Below are 24,416 nucleotides of genomic sequence, written 5' to 3' on the forward strand. Positions count from 1 at the left end.
GATAGTGGTCATCACCTCGTATTCAGATTTCGTGAGCTCATCTTGGAAAGGTTATATTTGAAACAAAAATAAAAGGCCCAGTGAAGAGTAATAAGAATAATTAAAGGCACATGGAAGTAGAGGCAATAAAGTGAAGTGAGATGAAAAAGATTAGAATTATTTAATTTGAAAAAAAGTATATTAAATACTGAATGCGAGGAAGATCAGTGGGAGTCCTTAATTACTCAACTGTAGCATATGAGAATTCAAGGGAATGAAATGAAAAAAGTTTCTGCTGGATAAAAGGAAATATTTGTGTAACATAAACTGACCCTTGGTATTCATTGGCATAGGCTGCTAGAGACAGAGCCCTGCTCTCTCTTTCTCTCCCAATAATCCTGTCAAAGGCTAAGGAACTGCTCCTTTGAAATAACAAAGGCCTTTCACTCTGAAAGGACGGAGTTTAACAGGCACTATCCCTCGGAAGACACTTTCATAGAAGCATTATCTTTCACTGTCTGATAACACCTGTGCTGATTTTTGTTCCCTGTTCTGCTTCCCTGTACCTGGGACCTATGTGGGCAAAGCGTTGGCCAAACTACATTAAAATGATCATTCCTCCTCACTTCCCCAAATGGTTTCAGTAATTTCTGTTTTCATAAAAACGTAATTGTATTTTTGTTAATTTCGAACTGAATTAGTTTTTCATTTCATTCAATATGTTTTACATTATGTAACTAGATGGTTAAGTAATTATCTTGGTTGCCTTCCTCATATCTTTCATTTTCCAGTATAGGAAAAATGATTTAGGACTGCATTGGTAAGCATTCCCTCTACTAAAGTAGATTAGGATCCTTCCACATCTTAGTAGACATCTTGGGTTGCTATGGTAAAAATATACAATAACATAAAATAAAATAAAATTCTCACTGGGTAGCCAACTTTCGCCAATATGCCTTTGTAAACTTAGCTGGGTCTGTCCAATGTATAGCTCATTACTGGCCCACACTTGAAACCATTTAGTTAGGTACTGAGCATGCACTCCATAGCCATCACCTTTGAAAACTCAAGAATACCTCTACACACTGATGGAACATCAGAGGAAAACTTTGTCTTTAATAATAACAATAATTTGGTCTTTAATATACATACATATATACATGTGTGAATATATATGTGTACGTGTGTGTGTATTTCTAGATCTATCTATCTATACAGTTGTATCTATACACACAGTTGTATGTTCAGTTGTTTCAGTAGTGCCCGAATTTTTGTGACCCTATTTGGGGTTTTCTTGGCAAAGAGAGTGGAGTGGTTTGCCATTTCCTTCTCTGGCACATTTTACATATAAGAAACTTGGGCAAACAGAGCTAAGTGACTTGGCCAGGGTCATACAGCTAAAAACTGTCTGAGGCCAGATTTGAACTCATGAAGACGAGTCTTTCTGATTCTGAGCCCAGTGTTCTATCCACTGCATCACCTAGCTGTCTCACACACACACACACACACACACACACACACACACACACACACACACACATATACATGTGTTTGTCTCTCTGTGTAGATAGATAGATGATTGATAGATAGATAGATAGATAGATAGATAGATAGATAGATAGATAGATGGATGGATAGATATAGATAGTACTCTATGGCATTTTAGGATACATTGTGAAGCAGGTGGCATTATTGTACCTATCTTTTAATGAGGGAAGTGAAACTTACGGAATAATTCACTATGTCCTCAAAACTATAATGTGGTAGAATCAGGACCTGCAGTCAGCTCCCACAGTTTCAAGTATCATCTTTGTAAATGACTCCAAATCTACATCTCCAGCCCTCATCTCACTTAAGTGCTCCAGCCCTGTACTTCCAACTACCTGCTGGGCATCTCCACCTGGATGTTCTGTAGGCATCTCAAACTTACAATGTCACTATTTTCTCCCAAGCCTCTTTCTGATTTTTATATTTCTATGAAGACAATCATCATTCTTCAAGTCACCCAAGTTCACAATTGCAGAGTTATCCTCACTCTTCACTCTCACTCATCCCAGCTCCAATCCTATCCCCTAATATTTTCTAAGTCTTATTGATTTTACTTTTAATGTTCCCCATATCTATTCTCTCTCAGATCCAAAACTGATATTACTAAAGAATAGATTTGACCATGCCACTTTCCTTCTTAATAAACACTTGAAGTTGGAGAGACTTGAATTCAAATTCATCCTCTGACACTTATTAGTTGTATGACTCTGGGCAAGTCACTTAACCATGCTGTATTTCAGTTTCCTCATCTGTAAAATGAGGACAACAATAGTACCTTTCACCCATTTGATTCATCAAATCAAATAAGGGCAAATTTATTGCCTTTAAGATAAAATAAAAACTCTTCTCTTGGGCATTAAAAGCCCTTCACAATCTGGCTCCAGCTTATCCTTCTTGGCTAATTACCTGTCACTCCCCATCACACACTCTACACCCCAGCTAGACTGACTTTCTTTATGTTGCTCCATCTCTCACCCTCATACCTTTGCATGGACTGCTTCTCAGGCTTAGGAGGCTCTCCCCCATCATCTTTGCCTTTTGAAGCTGCTAGTCTTTAATCTCAGCTCAAGTGCAACCTCCTTCAGGGAGCCTTCTCTGACTCCTCCTCCCCTGTTATTCTCCCTCATTACTTTGTAGTTATTTTGCATCTCATCTGTGAATGCATTGGATTCTCTCAGTAGAATGTAAACTCCCTGAAGACAGGCATGGTGCCATTTTGTGTCTGTATCCCCAGTACGTAGTAGAGTGCTTGGTAGATAATAGGTGCTTAACCAATGCCTGTTGAGTGGTTAATAATAATACTAAGGACTGTAATAAAATTACTTAGCATTTCTATTGCACATCAACATTTACCATACACTTTCTTCTTAATGGGCAGGTAGGTGTTACAGTGGATAGAACACTGGGCTTGGAGTCAGGAAGACTCATCTTTCTAAAGTCAAGTCTGGCCTCAGATGTTTATTAGATGTGTGACCTTGGGCAAGTCACTTAATCTTGTTTGCCTCAGTTTCCTCATCTATAAAATGAGCTGGAGAAGTAAATGGAAAACTACTCCAGTATCTCTGCTAATAAAACTCCAAATGGGGTCCCAAAGAGTTGGGCATGATTAAAAACAACTGAACAATTTTTCACAATAGCTTTTAAAGTCGATCATGTCATAGGTGATACTCTTGGGGAGGAAACAGTCTTGGAGAGGTTGAGTGTGTCAGACTTAATAAATATCAGTGTCAATGTTTAGCCAATCTGTCTCACATGTGGTACAATGGAAAGAATGTGGAATGTGGAATTAGAGGACCTGTGTTTGAATCACAGCTTTGCTACTCACAATCTCTGTGACTCTGGGCCAGTCTTTTAACACATTCATTTTGTTCCTCTATAAAATTAAGGGGTTGTGAATTATATAAAGGCTCCTTAGCACTCTAAAGCTCCAGTCCTATGATATTAAGTTGTTTTCTAAGCTTGGATTTTTTTTTAATCATAAGTTGGTTTTACAATGCAGTATTTAGTAATACACAAACTCTTTTATTCTATCCCTAACATTTGAATGGCTTTACCATTTAAAGTGGATATTATATTATTATTTGGCAACAACTTTCTACTTGCATTCACTGTGAAGCAGCATAAAGTAACTTTTGTGAAACATCCTCAGAGGTGTGATAGCATATACATGCATATGGTTATTGGAAGGAAGGAATTAGTAAAGCTCATTAGTTGAAATTCTCATGTTGTTCCTGCATGCATAACCAGCAACTTACTACAATCAACAACTTTCAAACTGAATTGCTATTTAAATTTCTGAAGGTGCCCAAATCCAGGCAGCGAGCCCGAATGCCTTTACTCGTCACCAATAATATACAAATGTATTTGGCTGCGTATGGGAGAAAGAGGAGACACAAATAATCCTCATATTTTCACGTTACTTTCAATATCCAGCTTAACCATTTCCTCACATTTAGTTTTTGCAAAGTATCTGTAACAATCTTCCTTTGTTGCTAACATTTCATAATAGACTTTCTGCAACTGGAAAAATCCTGAGGTAAAAGGGGAAAAAAAGATTACAATGTCAGGAAATCTAAATTGTATGGTTAGCAAAGTTAGCATGTCACTCCTGGTTGGTATGATTCACTGTTTGACTCTCACTTAGTTCCTATTTCAGGATTTCTTAATCAAGGAGTACATGGAGAGATTTCAGGGGATCCATGAACTTGGAAAGGAAAAAAATACATTTTAATTTTCGGTAAGATTTACTTCCCTATGTATTTTATTTTATACATTTAAAAACATTGTTCTTAGAAGGGATCCATCAGCTTTACTAGATTGCCAAAGGGGTCCGTGAAAGAAAAAAAAATTTTCAGAACCCCTGGTACTGTGTGATTGAAGCAGAGGGTTCATTCACATGGCACAAGGGCCTTTATAGGAGGGTGATCATGGGAACCTTCTCTTTTTCACATTTTCCAAGGAAACTACTGTATTTGATCTTCTCTTGACCAACCTTTAAAATTCATTTCTATTTTTAAAGCACCATTTAAAAGGAAACATGCATTGCTTGTAATTAAGTTGAGGTTGAGAGTTTTACCACTTGCCTATTGCTATTATATTATGTGACAATGAATTTCCTTGGCTATGACTTCAAAACTTACTCTGGCTTCATCATCAGTCTATGAGCTGTATGAAGGGGAGGGCAAAATATCTCGAGGAGGACTCATTAAGTAATTATGTTTACTTTCCAAAATCATTGTTGGAAGTAGCTAAGATAGTTGTATCCTTTGAGAGGAGGCACACTAGCTGCTAGAATAATTTCTTCACTTTTCAAATTCCCCTTCAATCTTTTGTCTTTGGCGTAGAAAGCAAATGGCACTCATTTAGGAAATCAGGACACAATTTTGGAATGGACTCATTTTCCAAAACCATTGCCTATAAATATGATTCCAAACCTTGCTACCTTGCTCCATAGCTTTCAGACTTAGGTATCTAACACGTAGCAGAGGTTTTTGTTCTGTTTTTAAAATATACTTCTTGATTCTTGTTTTATTTTGTATACAGAACATTCCACTTCTAATCCCTCTTTTCTCTTAGAAAATTCTTCCACTCGTCAGTTCCTTTGTCTTATAGACTGTTTACTATTTCTGTGACCTTGGACAAATTAATTCACATTTCTGGGCCAAATTTTCCTCATGTGTGAAGCCAGAGAGTTGGGCTGTATTATGTTTCAACCCAGGACACTACAACTGTGTATCCTATCTCCAGGTTGCTCTATTCAAAACAACAACATCAACAACGAAAACCAGGATGTAAATCTCTATGGTAGGACAAGGGTCAATCCTCATCTTTTTATTCATTTTTTCCCACACTCCCCAGTTTCTCCCTTTTTTGAAGGGTGATTGTAGGGAAGAGAGGAATGATAGATAGGGGGAGGGTGATCTAAACTCTGGTTTCTAACCTTGGTTGAGAGGATATCACCACTATCACTCCATCCTCCAACATTACTTAGGGTAGGGCTGACCCTAACCCAGACTTCTCACTTGAATTATAATGATATTTATGTACTTGCCTCAGTGTCCCACTTTTTTTTTGTAGAAATCACCCAAATTCGAATATTAGTTCAATAGGATATGACTCTATATAAATAAGATGTCTAAGATTATCTGTCTTAAAAGTAGCAAGAAGAGGCAGATAGAAGAGACATCAGGAATACGACTTATCCATAGCAGATAATATACTTATAAAAAGTGAATGTATGCTTCTTAAATTTTAGGCTAGAATAAATGGCTTTGAACATTAAAGAGAATCCCTTATTGCCATGGGACTCATAGAGATGAAATGCCTTTTAAAAGTCTAAAGAGAGAACATCACTGGCACAGATGTCCAGCTTTCCAGAATCCAAGTAAGCACACCATAATAATTTTTCATACCTAATGAATAGCATGCATTAAGAGTTTAATTTATTCTAGGGCTATCCTAGGCCAAATCACGTGTCCAGGGCCTTGTGTAATTTCCTACAAGTCTACCAGGCCCAGCATTACCTTGAAGATGGACAACAATCAGTAAGGGTAAAATGGATTCTTTCTATGACCATTTGCATCATAACATCTATAACTATGAAGAACAGAATATTTCTCAACAATCTATCTAGTATGTGTCATGGATCCTGGGTATACCTTGGTAATGTATGTGAATTTTGCCAAATAGATCTGAAATGTGTAACTGGTAATTAACATATCTCTAAAAATTACTGACTCACCCAACTTCTTTGGAAGATTTTAGCACATCATTTTAATTTAGGATTTATCAGACTTATAATTATTAACATTTATGAATCACCTCATTAAATATAATTTTTCTTTCAAAGAAGATGATTCACATATTAAACCCATGTAAAGGACTGAGTTCTTTTTTTTCTTTTATCTTTGTCTACTATGGAAATTAGTTTAGCCTTGACAAATGTAAATGTTTTGCTTCTAAACATGTTGAGTCAGTACCACTAGCCTCATTGAATATAGTTTCAACATCTATTTTTCTGTTTTTGTTTAAATAATAGGATGACTGTTGATGTTTATAAGTAGGCTGCAATTACCACCTCATTCAAGGCTTTTCTCTAGGTACCATTACCTTGTTTTCATACATACTCAATCTTTCCTCCTCCAACTATTTTCTATCAACTAGTAAGATGCTTAAAGGCATCTTTACAGGATCCTTCTCATCCATCCATCTACCATCCAAGACTTCTTTTCTGTTCCTTCATTAAAATTTTTTTTTAAGTTGTCAACATTTGGTCTTTACTTATTTACTGTCCCCAATTATATGTTCTCAATGAACTTTCTACCTGACATGTCCAAAACAGAATTTCCCAAATTTTACATCAAACTCCTTATAACTAGTCTCCCTCTAATTTTTTCCCTGTCCAATGTAATTTCACATCACTTTCAGATTAACCTCCATTTTCCATAGAGCTCATTGTATAACCTTCTATTCCAGTCACTTCAATGGTTTCCCATTGCCTACTAGAAAAAAAAATGGTTTCCCATTGCCCATCTCCTTAATCTGGCATCTTCCTAATTTTCCAGTCATTTCTCACACTATTCCCTTTCATGTATATTACAGTGTAGTCTGGACTAGACACTGTGCTTTGTACAAGTTTTCTGCAGCATTGCCTTTGTTCATACTTTCCCCTTTATCTGGAACATCACCACCCTTATGTTAACTCTGCCATATGAAATGGTCTTAACTATTCTATTCTCCATTATAGTTAATTGTATAATATTGCATGGTATGTGTTGTATAATTAATGCTGGAATGCAAGTTCCATGAGGGCAGGCACCATGCCCTGACTGTCTTTGTTTCTCTCCCATAACTTAGCATAAGGTTCATACTTTCCACAGTATAGGTGCTTAATAAATTGGTTGCTGAATGAATGAATGAACTTACCAGTAAAACTAAGACCTCAGATGTCTGTATATGGGTAACATGGGCATATAGATATCATCTCTCCTCTTTTGAAGAGACTGAATCAGTAGATTCCTTTTGGTGGGAAACTTCATTCTTTAAGAATGTGCCAAATACAACTATAAATGTGAACATGTACTAAATACACTTCTTTTCATGATGCCTTTCCTCACAAGTGTCTGAACGAAAAACTGATGAGGTCTCTTGATAGAAAGGATATAGGGAATGGCATTTGAAGATTAGAATGTCTACCTTTGCATTTGTTTGAAATTCATATTGATAGAATCCAGGAGTCATTCAAGGTCCAAATTCAGATTAAGATTTTTAATGAGAACAAAATGGAAAGGTGGTAGTAGACACCAAAACTTCATAGAGTTTACTGTCATTGATTGATAGGCAAGAAGGGAGAGGGAAAGTGACATTTATGATCCTCCCCTTTTTTAGTATTGCTTCAATAACAGAGAAGCTTATATCAAAGTATGTATATGATTAAGAACAGGTGTCTCTTCAAAAACAGGTGCATCAATTTCCTAATCATCATACTCACGTACCTAACTTAAAGTATTTACCAGTGACTTAGAATATCAGTAGTTCTAAAATCATCAAAAAATATGATATTTAATAGATGATTGAACTTAGAAGAAGAAACTCATGGGATACAATTCAAGAAAGTGGTCCATAGAGGGATCACAGTGAATTCATAAGATCCATGGTTTCCATATTTTTTCTTAAAAATATTTGTGAATATTAATGCATGTAGGCAATTTCAGAGGAGAGATACATGGCTGGTTAGTCTCAATATCAATAATATTAATAGCACTAGATAATTCTTTTGTAGTTCCTTGTCTTTGCAAAGGCAAAGATAAGAGATGGAATATTATGTGTGAAGAAGAACGAGAAGGCTAGTTTGGCCGGATTGTAGAGAAAGTGAAGGGGAACAACGTTTAGTATTCTTGGAAAGGTAAATGGGAACCATATTGTTAAGAGCTTAAATGCTAAGTGAAGTACTTTTTATTTAAACCTATAAGTTATAAGAATCCATTAGAGCTTATTAATAGAGAATGACATGGTCAACACTATATCTTAGTAACATCATTTTGGAAGGTGTATAGAGGGTAGCCTAGAAATGGGGAAGACTTGAAACAGGAAGGGAAAACTAGAGGCTGTTGCAATAGTAATGAAGGTAATGAAGGCTTGAATTAAGGTGGTGGCTATGTATTTCTCAGCCAAGAGAAAGGGATAAATGTGAGAGGTATTGTGAAGGTAGAATCAACAAGAGGTAACGAAGGCTTGAATTAGGGTGATGACTATGTATTTCTCCATCAAGAGAAAAGGGAAAAATGTGAGAGGTATTGTGAAAGCAGAATCAACAACACTTGGCAACTGATTTAGATATGGGAGTGTGTAGAGGAGAATAACCCAGGTTGCAAATCTGGGTGACTAGAAGGATTTGGTACTATTTAAAAGAAATTGAGAAGTTTCTGTTACTGGAAGAATTAGGAAGGAAGATTTGTTCAGTTTCAGGTGCAGACATATAAGAATCTGGACTTCATAGTAGGACTGGCTAGACATAGAGATTTGGGAGTTATTTACCTAGAGGTAATGAAGTTATAGATGTAGGTGAGGTCACCAAAGAAAAGAGCATAGAAAAGATGCTCTATATCCTAGCCAAACTCACTGTTCTACAGATCCATCCTGTACGTCCTCCTATCTCCATTGGTTTTTCACAACTTTCCTTACATGTGGAATAATTTTCTTACCTCTCTCTAGCCATTGAATTTCTATATTCTATTGATTTTCAAGAACTCTACCCCTTGAAGCCACCTGTCCCATAAACTCTTGTCCCTAACCAAAATATACTTTTCTTCCCTCTGAAATTTTATGACTTTTTGCCTCTTCTATGTGTACCATCCTGCAATAATAATTAGCCTATATTATCCTTATAGACGGCCCCTCAGGTCCATGTGTTTCCCTCCTCTGTTGCTTTAGGGAGTTAATGTTAAGTGAGAAGTTTGAAATTCCATCTCAAATGCTTCGAGCTTTCAATGGGGAAAATCCCTAACATTTAAGCAGAGGTTTGGTTCTCTGCCTTAATTTACACTTACATTTATCTCTTGCTAATTCCTGGCCTCTAAGTGGTGGAGGAAAAATGCAGGTTACAGGAAATTTTTGGGTAAAATATACAGCAGAGTATATTACAGTATGCTAATAAATAGGCAATGGGAGCAAAAGTTGGGGAAAGAATAGACTTTTCTTTGGCAGTCCTTCTTTCTCTTTCTTCTTTCCCCAATTGTCCCTGTGCTGCTAATTGTTTCTAGTTCAGCTCTTGCTGTCTGAAATCCTTCTGCTCCAGTGTCAGACCTGCAAAATCTCTCTGTTGCAGAACTGAGTTGATACTTCACTAATGACCTTCAAGACAGCATGACCAGGTTTTTTTCAGTTATTCCAAGCACTCTTCCTGGAAATGTCACTCTAGTTTACTGAAGACCTTTTTGCATTTAATCTAAGACCTGTAATTGATTGAGACTTTTTCTTATCAGGTTCAGGGGTCAGGACATATCATCTTATCATTTGCTTTAGATGGGGTAGAATGACATAACTGATTTACTCAACTCACTTGTGTCCTTATATATGCACTGATTATAGTCTTAAACATATTTATAGCCACATCTTCACTCTCTAAAAGATTTGTATATTCCTTAGAAAGGAGGGGCAACTTGTTAATAATTCAAAAGTATTTTGACAAATATTTATTATGGTTAAATCATTAACCTCTGATTTTTCCTCTTTAAAACTAATATTAAATGTCAGTAGGGGAAAAGATTTATTTGCACAAAAATATTTATAGCAGCTCTTCTTGTGGTGGCTAAGAATTGGAAATTGAGAGGAGGCCCATCAGTTGGGGAATGGCTAAACAAGTTGTGGTATATCCTTGTGATGGAATATTATTGTGGTATAAGAAATGAAAAACAGGATGACTTCAGAAAAAAATCTAGAAAGACTTGCATGAACTGATGCAAAGTGAAGTGCACAGCACCAGGAGAACAGTGTATGCAGCAATAGCAATATGATATGATGAAGAACTGTGAATGATTTAGCTATTCTTAGCAATACAATAATCCAAGACAATCCCAAAGGACTCATGATGAAGCATGCTATCTATCTCCAGAAAAAGAACTGATTTTATTTGAATGCAGACTGCAGCATACTTTCTTTCATTCTTTTGTTGTTGTTATTTGAGTCTTCTTGTACAAAATGTTTTGCACAGTTGTGCACATATAACCTATATAGGATTGCTTACCATGGTGGGGGAGACGGGAGAAGGGGGGGCAGAAGAGGAAGGCATTGATGGAATTTGGAACTCAAAATTAAAAAAAAAAACCCAAATGTTAAAAATTGTTTTAACGTGTAATTGGAGAAAAATTAAATATTATTTAAAAAAGTCAGTTATTATTATGTGTATTACCTAAGTTACCCCTATATAATGGAGGCCATCAGAAAAACAGTTTCAAGTTCAAGGCACTTTGTGTGCCAGCACCCACACAAAACATACAAGCTCCTCTCAGTGTGCTCACTTTCACCAGATAACCAATGGATAAATTAAAAAAGCAAAAGACATTTAATCAAACACTATTGCTAATAAACATGCAGAGAACCTATGCTTTCAGATCACCCAACTATGTATGGTATACATGGAGGGCAGTATATACTCACCCTGTCACATTTCCTACCTGTGTGACATGTGGCCAGGGTTAATGCTTGGAATGCACACACTCTTAGCCCATGTGCCCAGGACTACTCTTGTTCCTGCAGCAGTTGAGCTGCCAATGTTCACTGGTGATATCATAGCACAATTCCTTTCTGCCCTCTCCTAGGCATTATGTCTCTCCGCTGGGCATCGCAACTCCCCTGTCCATCATGTTGTGTTTGCTGAATGTCTCTAATATGCTCCTGGTTGCTGAGCTGCTTTCTGCTATAATCTGTTGGGTTTCTGTTCATCAGGATCATTTGCTTCTCTCTGCTAAGGTGCAGTGGCTAGAAAGCCTTTCACTTACAAGGGCAGAGTGATATTCATTTAATGCATTTGCTAAACACCTGCTGTGTGGTAGTGTGGCACAGTGAAAAGAATATTGCTTTTGTTATCAGGATTCTCCTGATAGGATGATGGGACCCAGACCCCTAAAGGAAAAAAACCATGTCTCTGGAAGAAACCCAATCCCTGAATTTTTATATACATTCCAGCAGCCCAGATCACTGGCACCTCCACCCAAAGCAACTGGCCTACCCCTTACTACTTACCACTCCTTAATCACACTTAAATCCTTTTACTGTCTCTTTTGCATACAAACATCAGCCTCATCCTTATTAGTTTACAGGTTTCCTAAGAAACCTGCTTGCTTTATTGGTGTTACAAAAAACTTTGCCAATTGACTAGAAGAGGATTTGAGTGTGTGAATTCATTCTAGGCAAATGCCAACCTGTATGCTGACATTTAGGGTTCCTGGCACCCCTAAACCTCATTATTCCCTCTCACATTTATTAGTTGCATGACCCTAGACAAATATCTTAACCTCTCTGAGTCTTAAGCTACTCTCTAAGGCTGTTTACTTATTGATCCATCGTGATTTGCTTTGCCAAATCATAGGTTATTGAAATCTGTGCAAGGCATTGTGAACTGAGGATCATGCAGAGAAGGTACTTAGACACAGACTCCACGCTCTCAAGAAGAATACAATACATTTAATGATGTTTCATCTCCATTTCATTTAAAATACATAATCTTGGGGCAGCTAGGTGGCGCAGTGGATAGAGCACCGGCCTTGAAGTCAGAGTACCTGAGTTCAGATCTGGCCTCAGACCAAACACTTGACACATTTACTAGCTGTGTGACCCTAGGCAAGTCACTTAACCCCAATTGCCTAAAATAATAAATAAATAAAATAAAATACATAATCTTTACGTGCAGTGAAATAACTTGTTTTAGGAACTTGACACATCTACTTGCAGATTTTAAATGGTACATGTGAGCCTGAAGCATTCACTTCCTATTTCTGTTTAGCCATTTTCCCCACTGCTGCTTCCCCACTCTAATACTCAATGAATTCTCTTGGAGCCAGTTTCTCTCAGGTCTTTTCCACATAATGTTTTTTTAAGCTAGAAAACATGAAGTATTGTAAACCATACCTAAACACACGTGGCCCTCCTTGTTAGACATTGTGTGAAGATGTGCTTTACTGAAGAGCTCTTGAAGAGATAGGCTACATCTAGATGAAGTAGTGTGTTGAATGGCTGCATCTTAATAAGTATCTTGCTGCTCTTCTTTCATCGAATTTCATGTGCTGGATTACCGATTTTCTTTTCCCCACCCCAATTACTTATCGTTAGTGCATGGCATTCATTTTTCAAGTGGTTTTTTTTTGTATTTTTTCATATATTTGTATCCACAGGGCACTATTGGGATAGTCACAAAAGAGAAAGAAATTGGCCTACTGTGTCCATCCTGGTGCCCTGTTGGTATATGGGGCACTTATGGCACTCTGCTCTCACAATGATCAAGATTGAAGCCATGTAAAAACTGGCAATGTTATTGGAGTGCTTCACTTTATAATAAAACTGCTCTCCCTTAATTTTGGCTAAAGTAGCTCAGCATTATTTGAGTAACCTTAAAAGTGTTTTAAAAAATGAACAAGAAGAAACCCCATGCCCTTTTGTTTATAAGACCACTGTTTCATACATGTAATTATGATAATAATTCAACTAAACAAGTTATATAGGCAGCACAAGCAAATCATCCAGTCAGGAAACCAGAGTCAAATCAATTTGCAGCCACAAGACAGGTGAGCAAGGGAATCATTAATAACAACACATTACCATACTGATCTATTATGCTGCCTTTGATGGGTCACATCTTTTTCCCCATACACAAAATATTTTAAGGCGCTGGGTGTTGTCATCAATAAACATCAGACTGAGTCAGTAGCCGACTCAGTTGACCACTTCTATTAATTTTTCATCTGCCATGAACTTGCTGTGATCATTCTGTCTTCCTTTGGCTTACCTGTCAGTCCAAGGTAAAGGCTTGTTCAATCCATTTGGAATAGCAGTCATGCTACCATCTGATGCTATACATCAAGTTGAAAGAACTAAATCAGTATATTGCAGGAGATCCTTGATCTAACTAAAGAAAGCTGGGGTTGTATCCAGGATACTGCTCTATAGTAACACACATAGACAGAGTTGCTTTGCTTCAGGGTTCTGTGGGGTATCATGTTAGCCGGTGACTTTTAGTAGAAGCCCATCATGTCTTTGGAGGAGTGAGATGTTTGCGGATAAAAGTACGAGGGTTGCCTTTGTAATTTTTTTTTTAATAGAAGTACGAGTTTTAAAGCAAACAATGATTTCCCAAATACAAAGAACACACACTCAGGAATACCAAGAAGTCAGATGCTATTCTATGAGATTCAACTTAGCCACTCCTCCTCAAGCCCTACTAATTGAACAAGCATGAAATATCTCATAAAATATGTTGATATTAACCTTAGACAAAATTTATGTAAGAACAGATAGCATTAAGAACAGAGAGTAGTAAGTGGTCCCATTTGGGGATATTCTTAAATTTTTCAGAATTAGTAAATTAGAGGGTTTTTTTTTCTGAAAGGGACCTTTAAGATCATCTAGTCTAATGCCTCCTTTCCCCTTACTAGTTTCCTTCTGACCATGTTAATACACCATTTTCCTTTTTTTTCTTTCTTTCAGCCAAAGACAAGGTTTATTAGAACATTGTCATATTGGGCAGACTCTTAAGGAGTCTGAACATGAGTAAGCAGTGGCTAGATTATAAGAATCCCAGCAGTGGCTATATTTTAAGAATCTGAGCTGGGGCTAGATTTTAAGAATCTAAGTAGTGGCTAGATTATAAGAATCTGAGTCTTAACACACCATTTTCAAAAGGCAAGAAATCTCCCAGGAGGTATGCAGAACATACCAAATGCAAGTATAACTTAAATGACTGGCTAGGCAATAGAACTATTTGTAGCTACAATTTCCAAGACAAGTGGAAATTTGGCAATTTTGCACTGTTCTCGATGGCCTCTTGTTTCAAAAAAAATTACTTTAGGCCAAATACTCAAAAAAGAGAGAAAAATTATACCTATTTATCAGATTGTGATTTGGTGGTATATGTGACTTTTTTGCAATGAAAAAGCAAATGTAACCTTGAAAGTAGCAAGCAAGTGATGATAACACAGCTCTCTGCTCCCTTTTCCAATTCCCTATATGTTCATCAAAAAGAAAATTCTTACATTAATACATATGGGGAAAAATAATATTGAAATATATAAACCTTCATTAAAAAGTAAAACATGTACATTAGATGATACTATTAAGTATAATTAATACCACAACACTGAAAAATACATTACAGAATGCAACACAATTATGGAATTATTCATAGTGATTTTCTTTGAAGCAGGATGGATGGTATGAGCAGAATCACATACATGGCAAAAACACTTCAAAGTTCTACCTTCAGGCTTGTTAAGCTCAATGAAATTCATCAGAGGCAAAGTCCCACTGATCTTTTTTTACCCCCCCCCTTAGTCTCCTGAGATTTATTCTAATGAACTTTCACTATATTATTTGAAGACATAGTTTTTTATTTCAGACTTAAGATAGAACTATGTCTCCATAAACTTAGGGTAAATCCAATGATTAAAATGGTCCCACTATATCTGATGTAAAGCATAAAAAAAATAAGGTTAATTATGACAACTGCACACAGAAGTTAGAAAACGATATTATTTCTTTCTTCTTTGGATAAAATTGAAGATGTTGCCAGATTTAAAGTTTCCATAATGTTCACAATCACAAAAGCACTGAATTCTAATCCTTTCCCACTTTTGTCAGGCTAAGTAATCTTTGGCAAATCACTCAGCTTCTACATTTCTTGGTTTCTTAATTGGTGAAACAGAAATAATAATGTTTAGTTAGTTCATAGGGATGTGTGCAAATTAACTAATTATTAATTGTAAAGTGAATTGAAAATGCAAAGGAGCTTAAGAAGAATGGTATCTGACTTCATATTCATTTATACAAATCACTGAATTCCAATGTTACCCATACAAAGAGGTTGGCAGTCATCTAGAAAGAGATCACATATATTCAAATTCCCACTATTTGAAGTACAATTATATCAATAATGGAAATTGTCTGTAGCCCAATGAAAATATAGAAATATATAATACAAATCTGAATAAAGTAGTTACAGAATTCATTACTCACACTAATTGGGACATAACTATATTTAGAGGAGAGGCAGCTTTCATTCTATCTACTACCATCTTTCAACAACCCTTTCATTCTCAATCACTTCCCCGTTCTCCAAAAACAAAAGTAAATAGACAAAAAGTTTCTAATTTCTGAATAGCAATACCAAGTGATCTATCTTGTGAGGTAATGGGTTCCATCTCACTGGGAAGTCTTCAAGCAAAGAATGTATGACCATTTGTGCATACTGTGGAGCAGATTCTTATACAAGTATATGCCCATGAAGTATCCAGACACTATAACATTTTTCCTTTTTGAATCTGTTTCCTTTTTCCTTTTTAACCATAAGGTACTTCATAAATATAACATGGTTATTAATTGTTAAGAGACACAGCAGAAGTGTTTTCCTATGATTACCTCAAATCTATAAATTCTCTGTTGAATAAAGATATGACAATGGAGCGCCTGAAGTACTATGGTCAGAGGTTCACAAAATTGTTCAGGAGGCAGCAACAAAAAACATTCCAAAGAAAAAAAAAAGAGCAAGAAAGCAAGATGATTTTCTGATGAGGCTTTATAATTAGCTAAGTAAAGAAGGAAAGCAAAAGGTAAAGGAGAAAGGAAAGATATATCAAGTTAATGCAGAATTCCAGAGGATAGCAAAGAGACATAAGAAGGTTTTCTAACATAAGCAATGCAAAGAAATAGAAGAAAACAATAGCATGGGAAAGACAAAAGCTTTCTTCAAAAAAATGAGAGCTATCAAGGGAATGTTTCATGCAAAAGTGGGCATGATAAAAGACAAAAATGGTAGGACTTAACACAAGCAGAAGAGATTAAGAAAATGTGGAAAAATATATAACAGAACTATGCAAAAAACAAAAGACCACAGCATCACAGATAAATATAACAGTGTGGTTATTGATCTAGAGCCAGATATCTTGGAGAATAAAAAGTCAAGTGGGCCTTAGGAACCATTGCTAACAATAAAGCTAGTGGAGGTGATGGAATTTCAGCCAAGCTACTTAAAATCTCGAAAGATGTTGCTGCTAAAGAGCTGTATTCCATATGCCCACAAATTTGGAGAACTCACCTGTGGTCACTGGATTGGAAAAGATCAGTTTATGTTCCAATCCTAAAGAAAGCAATGCCACAGAATGTTCAAATCACCAAACAATTGTGCTCATTTCACACACCAGCAAGATTATGCTTAAGATTCTGCAAGCTAGGCTTCAGCAACATGTGAACTGAGGATTACCAAAAGATCCGGCTGGTTTTTGAAGACGCAGAGGAACAAGAGACCAAATTGCCAACATTTGCTGGTTTATGGGAAAAGCAAACAGTTTCAGAAAAACATGTACTTCTGCTTCATTGACTACACTATAGCTTTTGATGGCATGGATCACAACAAAATTTGACAAATCCTCAAAGAGATGAGAGTACCAGATCATCTTACTTGTCTCCTGAGGAGCATGTATATGGGTCAAGAAGCAACAGAACCCCTCTTTGGTGAAGGTATCACCGCTGCAGCCACATGGAGTCAGCAGTTGCTGCCTCTCCTCCTCCTGACTCACCACTGTTCATTCTCAACCAAGGAATAAGTCAGTCAGGAAGCCGCTCCGCTGCCATGCCATCCAAAGACAGTAGCAAGACCTTTGTGGAGCCTGAAGTGGCCACTCACCTGCTCCAGATCATTCTCACCAGCCGCAAGGTGAAATCCCTCAAAAAAGTATATGCTGACCTAATTAGAGGAGCCAAAGACAAGAACCTGAAAGTGAAGGGACCTGTTCGAATGCCCTCTAAGACACTTTGAATCACAACTAGAAAAACTTCTTGAGGTAAAGGTTCAAAGACTTGGGATCGGTTCCATATGAGAATCCACAAACGCCTTATTGATTTGCACCATCCTGAACTTGTTAAACAGAGCACTTCTATCAGCATTGAACCAGGTGTAGAAGGTGAAGTCACCATTGCAGATGCCCAACCAATCATCTCTTTTAATAAATTGATTGCAACTATTTAAAAAAAAGCAACAGAACAAAACATGGAACAACTGATTGGTTTAAGTTTGGGAAAGGAGTATGATAAGGCTGTATATTGTCACCTCATTTATTTGACTTACATGCAGAGTAAATCATGTGAAATACCACACCAGCTGAATCAAAAGTCAGAATTAAGGTTGCCAGGAGAAATATCAACAGTCTCAGATACACAGATGATACCACTCTTTGGCAGAAAATGAAGAAGAATAAAAGCCTCTTGATGAGGGTGAAAGAGGACATTGTAAAAGCTGGCTTGAAGTCTAACATAAAAAAACCCAAAAAACTAAGAGTTTGGCAACTGGTCCCATCACTAACTGGCAAACAGAGGGAGAAGAAATGGAAGCAGTGTTAGATTTTATATTCTTGGGCTCAAAGATCACTGCAGACAGTGACTACAGCAATGGAATTAAAAGATACTCCTTGGAACAAAAGCTATGGCAAATCTGGATGGTATACTAAAAAGCAGAGATAGCAATGTATGGTTGTGAGAATTAGACTAGAAGGAAAGCTGAGAACTTCAGAATCAACACTTAAATTGTGATGCTAGAGAAAACCTTTGAGAGTCCCTTGCATAGCAAGGAGATCAAGTCAGCCAATACTTGAAATTAATTCAGACTATTCACTGGAAGGTCAAATACTGAAGCTGAAGCTTAAGTACTTTGGCCACAAAATAATAAGATGGGACTCTTTGGAAAAGACACTGATGCTAAGGAAGATTGAAGGCAAAAGGAGATGGGGCAGCATAGATGGCTAGATAGCATCATGGAAACAACAAACATGAACATGGACAAACTTTGGGAGAAAGTGGGGGATAGAAGGGCCTAGTAATCTATGGTCTATGGGGTCATGAGGAGTTGAACGTGGCTGAATGACTGAATGCTGAACAAGTAAGATATCATTAGGAAATATGAGGTACAATTTAGCTTGTAGATAATAGTGGATATGAAACTTTGGAGGCTTGAGTCTGCTGAAAAGCTTTGCACTAATTCATTATGGGATTTGAATCAAGTCATCAAGTTTGCTTAAAAACACATATTTCAGAAGTTTCTACCTTTCTGTCCTGTGTGCAGTTAACTGAAAAAGAAAAGAAAATCTTTAGAGAGCTGACTCCTTGTCATTCAGGAGATAACTTGCCTATGTTTAGAACTATGATTTTCAGGGAAGTGTTTTTGGGTTTCATTCTTCTTTCAGCCTTTTCCTGAGGTCCAGTCAGTTTTTCCCCCCAGTGAACAGCCTCCTAAAAAGCAGCTAAGGCAGAGGGATAGAGGTTGGGGAAAGTGTGGACAGGTAGCTATTATTCTGGGGGGGATGATTTCTTCAAATAGGATAAGCAGACGTAAGATGCAGAACACATGAGCTCTGTTTTATTATGGCATTGAAACTTGACTTGCTATGAAATATTGTTAGAAATAGTCTTTTATCACATGTATTTCTATACCATTCCTTTCTGCCCACCTTAAAATAAAAAAAAATACCCTGAGTTTGTTGCATTGAAAATTCACATCTTGTGTAACAGATCTATTTCACCAATATTGTTTCACATTAAAGAAAACATACACTTGCCACCTATAAGAATTGTTATCTTACTTTGCAATTTCTTTGTGATAAATGAATAAAGCTATCGTCTGAATATACATTACCTGGTTGACTATATGAGTTCAAATTTAAAGTGTATGTATTTAATTTTTAAAATGTTGTCAGAAAATGTCTTGAAATCACAACTCTAAAGACAATGATGACATTTCCTATTTCTTGGCAGGAGATGGATGAGAAGCAGAGAATAAGACATGCATTGGTCTCATACATTGGACAAATGGTCAATAGGTGGATTTGTTTTACATGATTATCCTTTTTATGATAAGGCACAGCATTTAATTTTGGGCAGGCATGGAGGATGGTGATAGTGATACTTGAAAAAAAAGAAAAGAAAGGAAAGTACAATAAGTCATTAAAAATAGAAGAGAGAAAATGAAGTTCAGAAGGTTACACAGACAAGCAGGGTAGTGATGACATTACTGTTAAAACGTAAATATATCTAAAAAAAGATAGGGGTAGAAGAGATGCTTGGCTTCTTATGTAGGCCTCTTGTTTCTGTTTAGTGTAAAGGCCTCTTCTGCTGTTTTGTTCACAGGCTGACTAGGTAGCACAGTGGATAGACTGCTGGCCTTGGAGTCAGGAAGACCTGAGTTCAAATCCTTCCTAAGACAATTTACTATTTGGGCAATTTGCATAACCTCTCTCAGTCTCAGTTTTCTCATCTGTAAAGTGAGACTAACTGAAACACCTACTTCCTGAGTTTATTGTGAAATAATATACGTAAATTTAAAATATGTAAATACATGTACAAAATGCTTTGTAAACATTTGCAAGCTCCAGAAATGTAAGCTATTTCTATATTTGTTGATGTTTACTTCATTGATAATAAAAAAGGAAATTTAAAACAGAAGACATCTTGCAAAAAGGCAAAATGTCAAGGGGAAGAGATATCTTAAAAACCATAAATGTGATTTTCATTAATAAAATTTTGAATAGTCTTGAATAGACATTTTATGTAATACATTCTATTTTTTCTATGACATAAGTAAAATCTATAACAAAATGACTACCATATCTTAGTTCTATCATTGTATCAGTTCTTTAGACAGTCACACATTACTCAAATAAATTACTATAGTTTTTTTGGGGGGTAACTCTTACTCTTTTCTACATCAATATGTTAAAATGGTTACATTTTATCAGTGAAGGAATCTAGCTATTAATGGCTTACTCAAGATCACATAAATATATTTATATACTGAAGACTCCCAAAATAAAACTAGGATTCTTGTTGCCTTTCACCTACTGTCTTCACTAGAGAATATTTTCTCCTTTTCTTACTTTTACTACACCTGCAGAAACACTGCTTCAGGTTCTACTGACCTTGATTATGCTTTAAAGTGAGTCAGTAATGTCTAAGACGTGAAGCTTTGTTCATGCTCCCACTGGGAACAGCTTAGCTGCCTCCTCCTCACCATCTCAGTCTGCTACTTCAAGCTCTATCTGAAGTCACACATAAATGAAAGCTCCAGTCAACATGATCTTTCAACACTTCCACTTCTAGTACTACAGATTTCAACTCTGGAATCCAGAAAGTTTAGCTCTTTATGTTCTTTAATAGTTTCACAGGCATAAATCTCTGGGTTTAAACTTGTCTCTCCAAGAAGACTTAAAGATCCATGTGTTCAAGGAACTGTTCACATAACGTCTTGTTGCAATAATAAGTGAGGCAGTGCAGCTGAACTTAGAGGTGAGTTAGGAAGCCAGCAGCTACTGTTTATTCTCATGAATGTACTATCTTATCTCGTATTCTGGGATCACATGAAGCAAACTCATGAATCTAAGAGATGCTGGGCTTTCTTGCTGACATTTGAAGATGAGTGAAATGGGCCTGCTGGTTTAGGACTCCTCAAAGGAGACAGAGCACATAGAGCAGTGGGTTCTTGGGGGTCTGAAGGTCCTAATTGACTTCCCATGGGTGTTTTTGTGTGTGCTCACTCATGCTATGTGTGCCTTCAGAAAATTATTTTGAGCTGGATCATACTCCCACATTAACCAAGATGCTGGGTACAGAGGGCAAACATGAGGGAAACATGACAGTGATAGATCTGTCACAAATTGAGTAAAAGCTGTCATAGAAGATACCTTCTGGGCCATTCACTTTCTTAAGGCCATTTAAAAGTCCTTACAGTCCACAGAGTACCTTGTAAAATAATCAGAACACAGAAGGGATGCAATTAATACCTGTATAATCCACTAGGGACTTTTCAACTATCAAAATATGATATTATCTCCAACTACATCCATGTATAGGTAGCAGAAATGTAATAGGTGAGGGATAATCATACTAACAGAAAAAGCTCTAAATTATTCGGATGTTCTTCATTCAAAGACTATGTGTTGTAAAGGTGGCCAATCATATCCCAATTAGAGATAAAAGCGAAGTATGACATAGTGGAAGAACCCTGGATGGAGTTGGGGGTCTGGATTCAAATACTGACATGTGTTTCTTTAGTAACATGCTTATCTGTAAAATGAGGGACTTGATCTGTACTATCTCTAAGATCCAAATTTAAATCTATGATCTATGAGTGCTGGCACAGTACAGATATCAATTCACTCATGACAAATGATGTCATTTAAAGAAGCGAATCATCACTTCTCTGTTATAGGGAAAGCTGGTTGCAAATACTTCAAATTTCAAGAAATCATTACAGATCAGTAGCTGTAAGACATTTAATTACAGAACGTACCTTGGTTTACAGCTTGGTCTGAGGTTCAATGGCTTGGGCAGCATCTTAGTCTGCACTTCTTATAGCCATGATCAATATCTTGCTACAAATAGGTTTGTTTTAGGTGGGAAGGCCCCTTCTTCAGGTTACAAATACACATTTCTTTCCTATGTTTTATTATGAATAAAAACCCAACTATTATTACTTGAAATGAATTTGTCTTTATGTCAAAAGTAATGGATAAAGTGAATCTCTTCCTTCATCCTATAAAATTTTTATATAGATTTGTTGTTTTAGTTGGTTCAATTCTATCTGACTCTTCATGACCCCATTTGGGGTTTTCTTGGCAAAGATATCGTGGTGGTTAGCCATTTCCTTCTCCAACTCATTTTACTAATCAGGAAACAGAAGGAAATAGTGTTAAGTGATTTATCTTGGGTCATACAACCAGTAAGTCTCCAAGGTCAAATCTGAACTCAGATCTTCCTGACTTCAGGCCTGGTGCTTTACCCACTGTACTATCTAGCTGCCCAATTATATAGATATTCTCCCCAAATACATGATTTTAGCTGTAAGCCAGGGGCTTTCCACTCTCCCATGTCAACCATTTAATTTCCCTAAGGTTGAAGTCAATTTTGTGATAGTTGAAATTTTCTTTGGTGTGACATAGACTTCAAGTGGCTCTAATGAAGTACGTAGTCCCAATCTGAGTGTCTGTTCAGGTGCCACTTTGTTCTTCCTTTTTAATCCTTGTGTTTTCTCCCTATGAATTTTCAGTTCTTGGAACTAAAGTAGCTAATTCAGTTAGGAAACATATATTAATGTGCATTATTCACATATATTAAATTATCATCTATGAAATAATATATAAAGTATATGAATATATATTAATGCGAGAGAAGGTTTTTGCTAAATATCTTTATTGTATGGGGTTAATTACAGGGCTCATGTGGCTTACTTACACTACATAATACTATTCTGTGAGTAACTTTTTAAAGAAATTTTTCATTGTACTAGTTACCACTTGTGCTTAATTTTTAAGTACAGACTAAATTATACTGATAAATTGATTATGGAGCTGAATGCTCCTATTACTACTTTAATTACACCCAGAATTTCATGGATTTAAATAATCCTCAAAATGCATACAAATATGAATTAAATATATGAATCATCATTCCTTGTTTTTTATCTACTGTACCAATTTTGCATATACAATTAAGTATTCATGTTCTTTTTTCCCATTTTTAAGCTAATATAATTTCTACTTCCTCATTTTCACAATTTTTTCTTTCTTATTTGCATTACAAAAGTTAAAGATCATCCAGGGATTTTGTCCTAAGGGAATTTATCCTAGAAACCTTAAATTAAATATCTTTCTATGTAAGTAATGGAGAGATGTCCATATGCTTATGTTAAGCCTGAAGGATCTTGGATTACCCCTTAGTTTGTAGTTATGCAGCTGTAATGCAGTTTAGATACATTCCATAGCTGCTAATAGCTCAACACACCGAGACCTTGAAAAATAACAACCAAGGTTATTTTGTAATATAATGCAATAAAATAAAGCAGACTGTCCCATATATGATGAAACAGCCTGAACTTATGATGCTGATTTTAAAACATATGCTTCTTTAAAGTCTTCAGAACATAAATGATTTAACTGTTTTACACACATACATGTGTGCTTACACATAGAATTCTCTCTCTCTCTCTCTCTCTCTCTCTCTCACACACACACACACACACACACACACACACATACACACACGCGCACACACATCCTATGCAGAATTTATTGCAAACCTTGCAAGCGGCAGCACGTAGGTAAAGACATAAATAACTAGCAATTAAGAATTCATTGAAGAGCATAGTTAGGGGAATTATGCTGAATCAGGAAAACGAAATGCAAATATATAATCTTTGCATGTCTGGGGCCACTGCACCTGTGCCCTTGCTAAACCACTCAATCAGCAAGCATGATTCAACAGTCAAACAGTTGAGCGATGCAGAAGGGTAGACTAGGAGTGATCCTGCTGAAACAGATGACTTATAAAAATAGCACACTGCATCAACAAGCATTTAAACCCATTTTCTGTCCTGCTATCATAACATCCAAAGGAGTTTTGGCATAACTATATTTAGTATTTGGTTAACACCATTTAAATTTCTTTGTTTATTCAAAGTCTTTCCCCTGTCTCATAGCTCAATGACAGCACCAATTTCTTTAAAAGGGGAGAAGTAAGGACATATGTGACACTGCCTGGCTTTAATTGAACAAACATTCACATATGTCAGTATCCATTTCTGCCAGTTGTATGTTTGCAGGCTAAAAACATACTCTAGCAATAAAGAGATATGTCTCCTCTGT

The 24,416-nt window shown here is 36.4% G+C and overlaps 1 protein-coding gene and 1 pseudogene across 1 annotated transcript in view; one reads left to right on the top strand and one right to left on the bottom strand.

Annotated features, from left to right (window-relative positions):
- SPAG16 (sperm associated antigen 16) overlaps window positions 1-24,416 on the bottom strand; it is a 1,202,663-nt gene that overhangs the window by 133,597 nt on the left and 1,044,650 nt on the right. The gene's annotated exons all lie outside the window — the stretch shown is intronic.
- On the top strand, window positions 17,363-17,758 carry LOC144454817 (small ribosomal subunit protein uS10 pseudogene; annotated as a pseudogene).

Source organism: Phascolarctos cinereus, unplaced genomic scaffold (assembly GCF_003287225.1).
Source record: "Phascolarctos cinereus isolate Bilbo 61053 unplaced genomic scaffold, phaCin_HiC Scaffold_7;HRSCAF=346, whole genome shotgun sequence".
Classification (NCBI taxonomy): Eukaryota; Metazoa; Chordata; class Mammalia; order Diprotodontia; family Phascolarctidae; genus Phascolarctos; species Phascolarctos cinereus.